The sequence below is a fragment of the Dipodomys ordii genome, unplaced genomic scaffold (genome assembly GCF_000151885.1).
Source record: "Dipodomys ordii isolate 6190 unplaced genomic scaffold, Dord_2.0 Scaffold35, whole genome shotgun sequence".
Taxonomy (NCBI): Eukaryota; Metazoa; Chordata; class Mammalia; order Rodentia; family Heteromyidae; genus Dipodomys; species Dipodomys ordii.
This window is the reverse complement of record NW_012267251.1, coordinates 5,559,624-5,574,661: the sequence shown is the minus strand read 5'-3', so window position 1 is coordinate 5,574,661 and position 15,038 is coordinate 5,559,624. Positions and strand designations below refer to the sequence as shown.

Here is a 15,038-nt window from a genome sequence, read left to right as displayed (position 1 = left end):
GCGTCTGGGCCTGGGCTAGGCCTTATGTACAGTATGGGCCGGGAAAGGTGTGGCCACATCAAATTCAGATGTGACCTCAGCGGATGCAGGTGTGACCTCTTCCAGGTGTCCCAGTTGCCTAGGTAACGCCGGTACTGGGTGGAGACTTTGCTGCAGGGAGGGTGGAGTCTGCTCGCCATCCAGGAGCAGACCTAACACCATCCAGCACTAAAAGTGTTGTTATACGGCAGTGAAATTCACACCCTTGAGCAAATGGCCAGAAATATATCCTTAACTTGTGCTCGTACAAGCTTTGCAAGTTCAGCAGGCCAGTTTTAAACTCCCTTGTAAATCACAATGGATAATATTCATTTTCAACAATACCCTGATAAACTAATACTGGATAAATTAATACTACTGGCTGAATAAAATGGCCCATACATCCCGAAAGAAAGGATGCTAATGATTATCTGGAGTATGACCCCTTTGGACTCTTATTCAATTCACTGGTAAAGGTTCCGAGTCCAGATCCTCTAGTCTGTGACTGTGATGAATGCAGCTAGCAGCAGACCCTGCCACAAGTCATACAAGGTAAATGGACACACCTGGCACTATATCATCTCCTACAAATTTTGAGGGCCTGGCATACTCATGAAAATCCAGTGTGACCAAGAAGGTACATGGGTAAAGGGTAGATTGTTGGGAAAATGTATCTACCATGACCCCCAATCTTGTCTGTTATCAGGAACCCCAGACATCTGCATCTTGTGCCACTTCTGTAGTGAGTGATATAGGTAATCAAGAAGGTCCAAGTAGCATGAGTGCTTTGAGATCCTATGATGGCTGGCCAGTGTGACAAACAGCCATCCTTTAGGCCTCATTCAAGTGTGGCAAGCTGTAGGGCCTTGGTCTCCCAGGCTACAATACAACCAACCAGCCAGGTGCATGTTATCTCTCAGTGCTCAGCTCATGCTGCCGGTGCTCCTGAGGTTTCCTGCAGGAACTGAACCACTGGCTTTGACAGCAAAGTCTGTCTGCTTTTCATGCTTTAGAGCTGGGGCTGCTAGCCCGCCTGCTGCCTGCTGTGTCTCCTTCAGAACCCTGGCACTCTTTGCCAGCCACATGATCGCTCACAAACAATATAAAAACAACCACCTGTTCTTTACATAATATCCTGCCATTTCAGACCCATTAAAGGAAACTGTAAATGCAAAGAGAGCTTAATAAATCTGAATATTTGATGTGATGGATTTAATGTTCTCTTTTACCAAACATTACAAATAACCAGTATGCCTCAACATCACCTGAATTTATTGTTAAACATAAAATTAAGGAAGCAGGAAGGTAGGGTTTTATTAACTACGGAAATAATTTCAAATATCACCTTTCACAAATAGATATTATTTCTATTAATCATTTCACTGCTCTAAACATTGTAATTGTACATTTAAATAGAATGACCCTTAGCAAGGTGATCAGGCAATCTTCCAGCTGGTAAGGGATCATGGTGTCATTTGTGTCTTTTCCTGTATTACACAGCTCCTTTGAGATAAGGCTATCATCTAGGGCCAAGATTCTATGTACATGTGTTAACAAAGAAAATGATTTACAGAGCCTGGTTTTTACTTTTACTCCTCCAACAATGTATTATTAATACTTAAATCTATCATCCAAACTGCATAAAGCCACGCTGCACTTCAGTGTAAGCAAGTTATCTGTTTCCTCAGCAGACTTTGTAATTCGAAGCTTCCCAAGGATGTTTTCCTGGGGGACGCTGCAGAGTTGGTAGGCTGTGTGGTCTCAACTTCTACGAACACAAGGAAACATATAAGAACGAATTTATACTTCAGTGTGTGTGACTCACATGTACAACTTTTTCCTTTTTCCTCACAACACTTTCATTAGTGTGAGAACATTTTCAAAATACTTTGAGTGTTCAAATCAGTTTAGGCATAAAGAGAAAAAAAAAAAAGAAAGAAACCAGCTGGGCACCAGTGGTTCATGCCAGTTGTGCTACTTAGGAGAGCTCAAAGCCAGCCTGGGCAGGAGACAGTCCGTAGGACTCTTACTTCCAATTAACCACCAAAAAGCCAGAAGTGGAGGTGTGACGTAAGTGGTAGAATGCTGGCCTTAAGCACAAAAGCTCACAGATAGCATTCAGGCTTGAGTCCAGGAGTTCAAGCCCCAGGCAGGCACAGAAAGAAAAAAAGAGAAATCACTTGTGGAAAACAAAGCAAACTTCCTTTGAGCTGTGCTCCAGCTGTATCTCCCAGGACCAAAACCCTTTTCACAGATAACAGATGCCACAGGTCACTAGGAAGAGCTGGGGACAGGGACAGCTCCCAAATCCACTAGAACCTGAGGGCACATGCAAACCCATATTTCCAAGGAAAAGAGTAAAGCAGCCACCACCACAGGGGTTTAGAGTTCTGAAGAGAACCTGATTTTCTACTTGTGGTAATTTACTAAACGTGCATACCAGACTACTATTCTCCTCTGTATTTGGATTACTTGATTTAGGACTCCTCAATTATCACTGACACTGATCTCTTCGTTGATATGGATTAAAACTTCTAATTTAATCAATTTCAATACCTGTGTGCATATACCTTGCCATATTGAGCATGATTTGTTAAGGGCTTATTGAGCACCAGGCACTATACTAGACTAGGCAAGTGATCACCTACACAAAAATGGCATGGTCTCTGCCCACACAGAACTTGCAACCAAGGTATAAAAACTGACTTGACAAGTAAGGGAAAATGTGTAGTTTCAGAAATGAAAAACACAAGGTGCCAAGAGAGCATGTAACAGGATGTGTGCAGGTATGCAAAGGAACTCTTCTGTAAGGAAGTGACTCCTGGAGGCCTTCCGTAAGGAGAAGTGAGAGCTCAGACAATACAGAAGTAGGAGAAGGGAGAACTTGTCAGAGGAGGATTCCAGGTCCCACTGTCAGTACACATGAGCCCTGCACCGGCTGTCAAGAGATCTGACTCAGTATGTCTCAACAGGTCCTTCTGAAATTCCTATTGTTTTTATGTTAAAACACAGTAACATGAGAAATGAGATTCTTGTTTTTTGTTTTTTTAGGTCTAGTAGTGGGCCTGAGCTCTGGGCCTGGGCGCTGTCCCTAAGATCTTCACCTCACAGCTAGGGCTCTACCACTTGAGCCACAGCGCCACTTCCAGCTTTTTTTCCTGCTTATGTGGTGCTAAGGAATCGAACCCAGGGCCTCATGCATGCAAGGCAAGCACTCTACCACTGAGCCACCTTCCCAGCCCCATGAGATTCTTAATTCTACAGTAAGTCAGAAGTTGTATTTATTGTTGTTGTTTTGCCAGTCGTGGGGCTCAAATTCAGGACCTGGGCACTGTCCCTGAGCTTTTTACTCAAGCATAGCGCTCCACCACTTTGAGCCACAGCCCCACTTCCAATTTTCTGATTGTTAATTGGAGGTAAGAGTCTCAAGACTGCCTGCCAGGGCTGGCTGTGAACCGCAATCTTCAGATCTCAGTCTCCTGAGTAGCTAAGATTACAGGTGTGAGCCACTGGTACCTGGCTAACTTGGAAGTTTTGATGAAGCTCACAAAAAAGGTTTACTGAGGCATATTTTGAATTCAGACAAATTATTTGTAACTTCCTAGAGAAGTAGGAGAAAAAATAGTTGTGCTTATTTATGTCATTTCACAAATTTGGACCACTTAAAAAAGAAGAGACAATCAGATAACATTTCTTTAAGACATAAGTACCTGCCAGAAAATATGGCTTATACTAACTAAACCAATTGTTATTGGTGACCAGGCTAATATTTTTTTAAACTCTGTCAAATACTTCTCTCCTAAGAAAAGAATAAATACATAGAAGGATAGGAACTGCTAAGCTCTTAAAAGAAATGCCTCAGAGTAGAAATAAGGAGATTTCTAATAATGAATCTGGTTCCTGTATGAACATGTTCGTTTATATTTTCTAAGCACAGCACCAAAACATTATTTTCTAAATTTCCCTCGTATCTTTTACAAAGTATCTTACCACAAGGCCTTTCACAGACCCACCAGTGATGTTCTGTTTTGGTTAAGAATACCCCTGTAATTCATTAGCAAAATCGAGGGTTACCTGGCTGTCACATTGTTGTTTTGTGTATATGTTTGTCTTAATGTTAATAAAATGGCTTGAAATACAAACCAAATTTCTCTTAAGAATATTTAAGTCAACCCTTAGTCACATATCCTCTAGATCTTTAAATGACCAAGAAAAATAATGCAACAGCTCTGAGTAGTTTGATTATTTAAAGTGGAAAATACAGTCTGCATTTTCCAACAAAAGCAATGTAAAATTTGTCTCCTAGTCAAACAGGATGGCAGGAAATTGATCACCAAGGCATCCACGGAGTAGATGGAATTGGGGACTGGTAAGCTCTCCTTGAAAATGGCGCTTAGTCATAAAACCCTAAGCCAGTTATTATGAAGAGTTCCTGAGTAAGGGAAAGACTGAGCACTGCTATTCACAATGGGTTTGCCATGTGTGAAAACTGACCAATGAATAAGGTCACAGCCTTGCATACTGCTTCAGATACATAAAAATCAGTGAATATTAGGCAACAGTAACATTCATACATTTTAAACCTTTATCTCCCCTGCATCTCCTCGTAAAATCATTTTTTAAAAGCCATAATAATCCAGGCCACTCTGACAAACAGGATGTTCAGGATAATCGTCTACATTTTCGCTTGGGACAGTCTCTGGTTTGGGGTCCACTTAGAGCATTCTGGATGACACTGAGCCATTCAATGCCCCCTGGAATCACACAGTCTCACTGTCACAACATCACCAGCACACAGCAGACCCTCAAACATCTGCTAAAGGAGGAAAAGAAATCAGGTTTATCCAGTTCTGCTTTGTCTCAGGAACTTGAAGAATCCTGGTAGGTTGTAAATGCTAATTTACAGTCAGATGAGGAGCAGAGATCTGAAGCTCTGATCTATCAATTTACTTTCAAATACATTTAGGAGATCATTAAGTATGCAAATGTTAAGTTAAAGGTTTCTAGATACAATGGTTAGAAAGTTAACAAGAATCAGGCTCACTGATTAAGTTAATCCCCCAATACCACTTTCACTATATCACTCTTCTATTTAAAATTTCAGAAGATGAGGTTCTGCCTTTGACTAGCATATGGACCAAAAAGGGGGAAGGGCAAGATTCAGGAATTCTCTACAAAACTTAGAGTTGAAATTTCTTAGCCCAAAATCACAAGCCCATAGTTTTACAACTTAGAACTTCACTCCTTGTTTGAAACCAGTAGATACTAAGGATGAAAGAGCAAAACCACAACCTTCCATTGGAGCTTTTCAGCCCATAACCCAGTGAAGAAGTATTCAGAAACATCTGTCAGAACAGCCAAGAAAAAAATCAAGAAAGTCTCAAATTTGAGACTATTCAATGCAACTTCTTAAGACTGGTTCTCCAGCAGAGAGTTCTGGGGTTGGATTTTCATTTTACAGACACTACCACTTTTGCAATTATAAGAATGAGTCAGAGCCTCGGGCCCCACTATTTCTGCCAATATGGCCCATTTCTGAGCTTCAAAAAATCTTAATATCCCTACCACAATTGCTTCCCTTCAAAGCTGGGCATAAGCCCGAAGTTCCCAGGAGGCCTTCACGAAACCCATTCAAAACCAAGACAGACTTCCCTTTCCTTTGAGGTTCCTAGAGCAGCCCTGTCCTGTGGTATATGCTTATGACAGTAATGGGATATCAATGGGGGCGGGGGGAATCAAGTCCTTATAGTAACAATAGTAACAGATTGCTCTCAGTCTGCCATTATGTTTCAGTTTTTTTGTTTGTTTGTTCCCCCCCCCCTTCCGCTGGACTAAACCCCCAGCCCCTCAGTTATTTTTTTTTTTTAAATAAGACTTCCCAGGATACAATGAATAAATGTTGAATACTGACTAGATTGCATTCTACTAATCCATTTCAAGTCTAAAGAAAGTTGTATGTAAACACTGAGTGTGGAGCAAAAATTAAACACGAGAAGTAACTGTTTCTAAAATTAAACACGAGAAGTAACTGTTTCTAAAATCTGGAAAACCAAACACTGAAAAAAAGAAAGAAAACTAACCCTAACATCTTTTCATTGCTTTTTTGTTTCCCAGATTAACTACTGGTAGAAGATATTGAAACCAAAGACTGCAGGCCTACAGTAAGAATATGAGCACAAAAACCCTCAGCTTTTCATTTATCTCATCAACTTGGTCCACAATAGAAAAGCAGTAGACACAAATCAACCAAATCAATCTCGCTCCCCCCACTTCGTTCCCACATCCCTCACACTGACATTCTCTCCATTTAAAACTTAGTAGATTAAAACAGCCATGTCTGTTTACATAGTTTAAAATGATCCAAATAAGAGAAAAACTTTAACACATGTCTAAGAACTTCCTCAATGAAAACTGGTCATCATTATGCTCATGTCCAATTCTTCTGGGAATGACAATCAACTTTTTCAAAGCTAATTTTTCTGATACTCTGGTATCTTGATTATTTTACTCTTTCCTCCCATGAAAAGAACATCCTGGTGAATATATGCCTATATCCTGTTTAACATCTCAACCTTTTAATGCCATTTTTGGACAGAGAGCCATTTTTAAATTCATATATTTCATCGGGTTGTACTATTAAAACAAAAAACTCATGGCCTAAAATATTACATTATTTTATCACTTCACCTCTTACCTTTTCCCTTTCTCATGTCATTTTTTTTAATTTTTTTTGGGGGGTCCAGTCATGGGGCCTGAACTCTGGGCCTGGGCGCTGTCCCTCAGCTCTTCAGCTCAAGGCTAGCGCTCTACCACTTGAGCCACAGCGCCACTTCCAGCTTTTTTCTTTTTGCTTATGTGGTGCTGAGGAATCAAACCCAGGACCTCAGGCATGCAAGGCAAGCGCTCTACCACTGAGCCACCTTCCCAGCCCCTCTCGTGTCATTTTTAAAGAACTGATTTGCTTTACTCCATTAAATGTTATCAAAATATAATTTACATTCAGGTTGTAGATTAGCCCAACAGCCTAGTGAAATCTGTTATCTGTTCTATAACAGTACAGAATGAAACCTAGTATTGCAACCTTGTGAAGTTTCAAGCTTTCTGTTTTGTTGTTGTTTATCTGGTATCTTTAACAACACTGAGGAGATCCTCACAAACATATGGAATAGAGGGGAGAAAGTACTGTATTATAACACAAAGGATGAGCATCTTAACCAGGCAAGCAAGGTCTTTTGAAATTCTGACCCACCTCTGTATAGCCTTTGTTACCTCAAATAGCAATTGAAGGCACTAGATTACCTGATCTCCATGCTCCTTTCCAGCCTCAAAAGTCCACTCAATTGTAATTTATTCAGAAGTAAAGAAAAGGTGACACTGTGTAAATTCTGAGTTTTTGGACAACTTCAAAGAACGATGCTAAAACTGAGGAATTGGGGGTGCTGTGGATTAGCAAAATCTTAGCATGATTACTTCACAGACACCCTGACTGAAAACTTCTCAAGGAAGAGAAAATTACTGAAGAATAGTCCAGGATCAATTCATCTGAAATGTAATAAAATAGGATAAAGTTTATCATAGCTTAAAATGACATATCAACTACATGGCTGACCACACCCCCAAAAAAAACCTAAGATAGTGTTTAGTTTTGTTGTTTGTTACTTTTTTTCCTGAATTAATTAAAGATAATATATAATATTCTAAGGTTTCAATGTACAGTTATATTGGCAGAGTAATATGAGAAATGTTAATGATAAAAGTTAATGAAAAACTGTAAAATGGAAGACTTAAGCTCTAGACTCTGTCCCCTTCTAGTGCCTCCAATGTAGACACTTCTCTTACATTAAAATGAAGTCCATCGTATTTTGATGGATACTCAGGGCATCATCCCATAAAGTACGGACTGTTTTTCCACTTCAGTCGACATTGAAAAATGTGTGAGCTATAAGCCTATTACTTATTCACACTTTTATTTTTAGTAAATTACTGTAAGAACACAATTCATTTAATAAGGCTGTGAATTTGTTGGAAGAAAACAATGTTCTCTAACTGAAAATACCCCCAAGAGTTCTCACTGTGATTCTTCAATAAGCAAAAGCAATACCTACTTGAGTATCTTCCTTAAATATTATGGAAATTACCAAAAAATATCACAAGGGCATAATTACTGGCAAGAAAAGGCTAGGGCCAAGGTGGGAGGGATGTTTGGATAACAGCAATTATGAATTATAGCTCTGCCTCTAAGGCTTTCAAGCAAACGCAAGCTTGGGAAGTGCCACCATGACTGTGCATCCTAGAGCATCTGTCGAGGAGGACAAACCTGCCCCGGCCGCAAGCCATGATTCCCAAGACAAGAACCAACCCGATGGCCACAAGCCATGATTCCCAAGACGAGAACCAACCGGATGGCCACAAGCCGTGATTCCCAAGACGAGAACCATCCGGATGGCCACAAGCCATGATTCCCAAGACGAGAACCATCCCGATAACTCTCCCGTCCCTCTCTCATCCCAGACAGGTATTCCAGCATGCCTCAGTGTGCACGCTGAAAAGATGCTTTTGAATAACAAAATGTCACCAACATAACTAGATTCTGAATTACATACTCTATGATTCCTAAGTTTCACTGTAAGACAAAGGCCTCTGAGTATCAGATTACACTGAATGTTTATTTTTTTTAACTAAAAACCCAAAGGCGGAAAAAAAGGATCTTGTTTCCTACTGCCTTGAAAGTTTCCAAATGCTGTTTGTATTCTTGTAGCAACACAAGCAGCAAAAAGGCTTTAGTGACATTTTACATGTACTGGGCTGCACTCTTCAAAAAGCTTCCTACAGGCTCTTTCCCACAGTATCACAGCAGATAAGGGGGAAACAATTTCCAGCTTACAGATAAGAAACTCCAAGGTTAGACAGTGGTTTCCTGCCTCCTATAACTCAGTATTATACCGTCTGTTTTGTGAGTTTACACATACAGCCCACCCAGTCCAATACCACAGAAGCTTCTTCTTGGCAGGAGAAAGACTAGAGAAAGCTGCATGTGAAAAAACTTTTCTCGAACTCTGTGAAGCTACAGTTCAAGGCTGGGGTTCATGGACTGCACAGGCAGTCCTCAAGACCACAGGAAAACCATGTTTAGTTCAAAACCCAACCACATCCTGGGGAGCTCTAGGCCAGCCTTACATCCCCAAGCCCCTAAACTTTCCTACAGGAACATTTCTCCACTGATGGAGTCTTCTTCATGCATGCTCCTCTACATCAAGGATAATCCCCTATCTCTTATATCCCTTCACTGACCAAGAGTCTTTATGAATCAAGAACCTAAACTCCCTTTAAGAATTCAAGACTTTGGCTATACATAAAAGAAAATTCTGAAGAGCATCTATTTCCATTTGAAAAGTCACATATGTTTCACATTAAAAAAAAAACTACACACACACACACACACACACACACGGAAAGAAAAAAAAAAACATTATGTTCTATAAAACACCAGAATCCCATGACTTCTTAGTGGTTCTCCATGACTGGAAAGGAAAGGAAGGGAAGAGAAGGGAAAGGGAAAGAAAAGGGAAAAAAATGGAGTAGGCAGTAAGTATCCTTAGCCAAATTAATCTGCAAAAATATTAAGCTTAACAATGCCAATAGGTTCTTTTTCTTTGAAAGACTTCTCAGGAATCCTAAAATGATAAAAATACACTACAAACCTTGAAAGAGGACCTTATGCAATTTTTTCCCAAATTTGTCTAAGTGTAAAATTCTTTGGGTTTGGGGGTGGGGGGAGGCTGGGAAGGAAGGTGAAGGGTAAACAAAGGAGGAGGCTGCAATGCTTGGTAAGAAATGTATGCATTATCCTGCCCATGTAATTGTAACCCCTCTGTACAGTATGTTCACAAATAAAATAAAATTAAATTTTTAAAAAACCACGTTATTGTCCAGGAATAACCTGATAATCGGTCGAACACAGTTTGGTCAATATATGATCAAAATGCTCGCCTTTACTCCAAAGTTTAGCAGGCTTTGTTGTTAAGAATACGGTAACTCAAAGAAGAAGAAAGAGGAGGAGGAGGAGGAAGAGGAAGAAGAGGAAGAAGGAAGCAGCAGCAACAGCAGTATATGCTCAAGAGCAGGAACTAGAAAATTCCTATTTAATTTCAAAAAGTAAAAGTTAAAAAAAAAAACTAATAATCTTAGAGGTGGTTACCAGGCTGACACCTATAATCCTAACCACCTGGGACACTGATAGCTGAGATAAACTTATTAGTCATCAGGGCTTTAATAAAATTATAAAATAGGTCTTGGCCTTATTTAATGGTTGTCTTCATTAAATTCTACTTTAGAATTCATATTGCTATTTCTGTCTTTTCTGTTGCTTTCCTTAAAAAAAAAAAAAACTTTGGCCTGTTTTTTTTATTTTTAGCCTCCTAAGACTGTTTTCAAAAGGATATCTTTTTAAAAGGACACAATTGAGGATTGTTTATAAATCTGCATGTTTGGGGGGGGAGGTTGTTTTTTGTTGTTTTCTCTTTTTTGTTGTTGATTTTGCCAGTCCTGGAGCTTGAACTCAGGGCCTGGGCACTGTCCCTGAGCTTCTTTTGCTCAAAGCTAGCACTCTACCACTTCAGCCACTGTGCCACTTCCAGCTTTTTCTGTATATGTGTTACTGAGAAATTGAACCCAGGGTTTCATGTATGCTAGGCAAGCACTTTCCCACTAAGCCACATTTCCAGCTCCAAATCTGCATGTTTTTTAAAAGATATTTAATACATTGTATAGAAAATGTTTAATGACATTGTGGGGATTTTTCCCCCTGCATTGCCTGCCCCAAGAACATTTTCTTGCTTTGATCTTATCTAGCTAGTTAGAAAGTAAGTGTATATATTGTCTTATTTTGAAATTCTATTAAAGGTGACTCCAAGCTGTTCTAAATTGTCCTGTATTCAGACTTTCACTCATTATCAATGAGAAATTAAATCCATCTTCTGGCATACAAGCCAGGTCAGCTGAGGGCTGATCTTGCTCTCTTTCCCATAATGCTCCATTTGTAGTTCTCAGATTATAGGTTTTCTAACTACAGCCTATCTTTCTATGTTTTTTCCTGCATGTCTGTACTGCTTCCAATTCTGTATGACATCTGTTTAGTCTTACCTCTAAATGTAACACATCTCAATGTTTATCATCAGAGCATTGGTACAGCAATGGTCCTCTCCAATCTAATTTCAGAAAACTAACTGTAATTGTTCATCTTCAAGAAAATGCTTAAAGGCTCATATGCAACATCCTTTCCCTAATCCTTAAAAAATCTAAAAATACTCTACTGACATCACATGTGAATAATTAATCTGGATGTGTATGTGACATTTTTACCACAACTCTGCTTTGTTCTCTTTGGACTTTTAATAATACTAAGAAAAAACTCTGTTCCCTTCCAATTTCTTTTTTTGTCTTTTGCCTGAGCACATTTCTGAGTTTTTTTTTTTTTTTTGTGCTCAGGCTAGAGATCTATCACTTGAGCCACATCTCCACTTTTGGCTCTTGGGTTGTTAATTGGAGATTAAAAGTAACAGACTTTCCAGGTTGTCTTTGAATTGTAATCTTTAGATCTCAGCCTCTTGAGTAGGAGGATTACAGGTATGAGCAACTGACACACAGTTCCAATTTCTTGATGAAGAGCTCCAGTAACTTAGTTTCATCAATTACAGAACTGTGTATTATTCCTTTTTCTGTACTTTGTTAAAATGAACAATACTACCAAAGTGTGAATCATTACTGTACAGAACATTATGATTAATCATTTTATCATTTCTACACAAAAGGCATCGTTTACTTTATCATTAAGAAACAAGACTGTTAGTTCTCATCCCCAGATTTCCTTTCATGTAGGTCCCTTGATTGCTTAGATCAATAATTATACATTTTCAGCTGGCATGCAACCTGCCTTCTACATGCTGATGTTTAAAAAAAAAACTGGAATCTTATTTTGAACTCTACTGTATCTTTGAGATCTCAAATCTAGTATTTACCTTCTGTCTTACTGAATGTCACTGTCACCTGGTCAGCACAAACAACTCTGTAGGTCCCACCAGCTCTTTTTACTTCTTTGCATGCTCTCAGTAGCTATTAATTCTACTTCCCAAATCGCTTTCTGCTCATCCCGGTCCCTCATGACATCTACTCATTTCTATTCCTTTATACATATAGATGTACATATAATGATCCCTCTAAAGTTAAAATCTAATGACTATGTCACACTCCTGCCTAAAGCTATTTAATAAGTAAAACAAATTTCTTCATCTCAATCTTACTTGTAGGTGCTGTCCCAGATATAAACACTACACTGTGGACTTGAAGAGCCACTTACCCTTCCTTCTGCCAGTATAGTTCACACTTGCATGCTCTGACCCAGATAGGTTGTACCATCTTACTGAAACAGCTTCCCTGAGGCAACTTGGCTAACTTTGCTTTCTACTCAGGAAGCCCTGTGTGAAACACTCTTAAGTTTTTTGAGTATATGCTAGTGAATCAGTTATCTGTCCATCTGAGATTCTACCCACAATCTAAACACCTGAAGCAACAACTTCCTTACTGGTACACCTCTAGTACACAAAGTCCCATAAATATCTTAATAACCAAGCAATCTTAGATGAAGAAAAATGTCATTATAAAAACTACAGGTCTTACAGTCAGGAAATTCAGTTCAAGTTTAGCCAGGTACTGCGCCTGTACTCCTAGCTTACTCAGGAGACTGAGATGAGGATCCATTTGAAGCACCCAACAAGAAAGTCTGAGGCTCTCCCTCCAATCAAACAGCACAAAAGCTCGGTTAGATTGATGGCTCGAATGACAGAATGCCAGTCAGAAGGAAAATGGCCAAGCAAGAGTTCAAGGCCCTGAGCTCAAGCCCCAGTATCAGTACCACCAGTACCAGTACCACCACCACCACCACCCACACATACACAAACACAAAATCACATGATTTTGTTTTGCATGATTAAAGACAAAGTACATGCCCTTTTCCTCTGTTTCTTCCCTTTAAAGGAAAATTTATAATGAGTACTTTGATGCAAGGATTGAGCAAATTCTCAATCCTTACGCTAGAAGCAACAAATACTGGACACATTCCATGGAAAACACTGGAAGAATAAACTGATGTTCCCAAAGATGTTCATTAGGACAGATATGGAATTTAGTTCTATTTCTTCTGATTAGCTTCGCAGAAGAACCTCTCTATAAGAAGGCAAAAGACAGATGGTCTCTACTCAAGTTAATAGTTTGAAAAAAAAACCTTTTGTCCTTGTTTAGGCTGTGAGTGTAGCATGATTGTTCAAATATCTCATGTGTGTCTGCTATGCACTTCACCCAACAACTCACAACTAGCAAAGCGCATGCTCACTAAGCTGCAGTATTTATTTTTTTAAAGTACCTGTCATGGCAAACAAATTGACATAGAGTGAAGATGAAGAGTTTGGACCCTTCTTCCACACTTGACTACAAAATAAATCTTCTTTATTAGTAGTAATTCTACAATAAAAATGCTGATAAAAGCCGATGGCTTGCAGCCAAGTACACAGAAACATTGACATCATTATGAATACTTATTATGATTTGTTTAACAGCCTTTTACTGTAACAAGTACTAACAGAAAAATAACCCCAAAAAAAGAACAATACTTACTTAAATAAGACAAAGAGGAAATTTAATAGAATTTTCTGAATTAATTTTAAACATTTTGTCCTTATAGGAAGCCTTATTAACTGCTCATATTATTCACTTAACCAACATTTTTGCCCAGCTTCTCGATTTCAAACTGTTCCATGATCATTCTTGGGCTTCCTAAATCCTCTTATGTACTCCAGTATATACAATAAACTACAGGTAACTGTAAGGCCTTTCTCATCAATCACTGTTTCTGATGCATGTAATAAATAGAGGAGAAAAGAATCCCTGAGCTCCGCAAGGACTGCAGGTCTTCTGATGTCCTCTCCAGTGAATGTTTTTACTCTCCAACCAGGCCCTGACTGCATTCTTATGACCTGAGTCACAACACAGTCTATTTAATGAATAACTAGGTTAGTAGGACATAATCAATGGTTTAAAAAAAAAAAAGTTTAATGCATCCTGTCTTCCAAAACAGCCTACCCCACCCATACACTTTTAAAAAAATGCCTAATAATTTTTTCTTTGAATTTGTTTTCTTCCCAAATTATTCCCAACGCAAATTAAAATTGAGAGAAGCAAAAATAAAAGAGGAAGGAAAAAACAGCAAATATATTAAAAACTGACAGCTACAAAACAATCCTTAATAGCAAGATTTTTTTTTACGGTACCTTGAAGGTAAATCAGTTATATTTTATGTTTCAAAATTTACCTTCTAACAAACTAAATTTAACTGCTCTTACATGAACAGATCTGTGAATGGACTATTCAAAGTTAACCTAGCAGCCCCTAAGAAAACTTTCTCACCAAACTCTGCCAAATTATTTTAATCTTGCAGCCACTCACTTGCTCTTTTCCAGACTAGAATATCAGGCCAATATTTGTTGCGTGTCTTTTAACCTAAACATATACCAGAAAACAAATGTAAAATACCCTTTTAGTCACACTTACATTATGAAATCTTGATTTAATGAATACATTATCCAAGAATAAGGGTTACAATAAGGGTTACTATTTTAAATTAACAAAATACTATTTTAAATTAACAAAATGTTATTTACTATTAAAACATTCAAACTGAAATACTGAAAACTGTGTAATTTTCAACTGCACAATGTCAATTGTATAACCGATACCTGGCTGAATTATCTGCAGAACCTTCTGAACATGTGAAAAATTCATTAACTATAAAATAATCAAGGGGGGCTGAGAAGGTGGCTCAATGGTAAAGCATGCATGCATGAGGCCCTGGATTCAATTCCTCAGCACCACATAAACAAAAAGAAAAAAGCCAGAAGTGGTGCTGTGGCTCAAGTGGTAGAGTGCTAGCCTTGAGCTGAAGAGCTGAGGGACAGCACCCAGGCCCAGAG

The 15,038-nt window shown here is 38.8% G+C and overlaps 1 protein-coding gene across 4 annotated transcripts in view; it reads right to left on the bottom strand.

Annotated features, from left to right (window-relative positions):
• The window catches only part of Nek7 (NIMA-related kinase 7), a 129,849-nt gene that overhangs the window by 94,448 nt on the left and 20,363 nt on the right, over positions 1-15,038 (bottom strand). The window contains exon 1 of one of the 4 annotated variants that reach the window (XM_013017449.1): positions 12,374-12,397. The exons of the other annotated variants lie outside the window; for them this stretch is intronic. The gene's annotated coding sequence lies outside the window, so the exon portion shown is untranslated. Of the gene's footprint in view, positions 1-12,373; positions 12,398-15,038 lie in introns of those variants that run through there. 4 annotated transcript variants of the gene reach the window in all.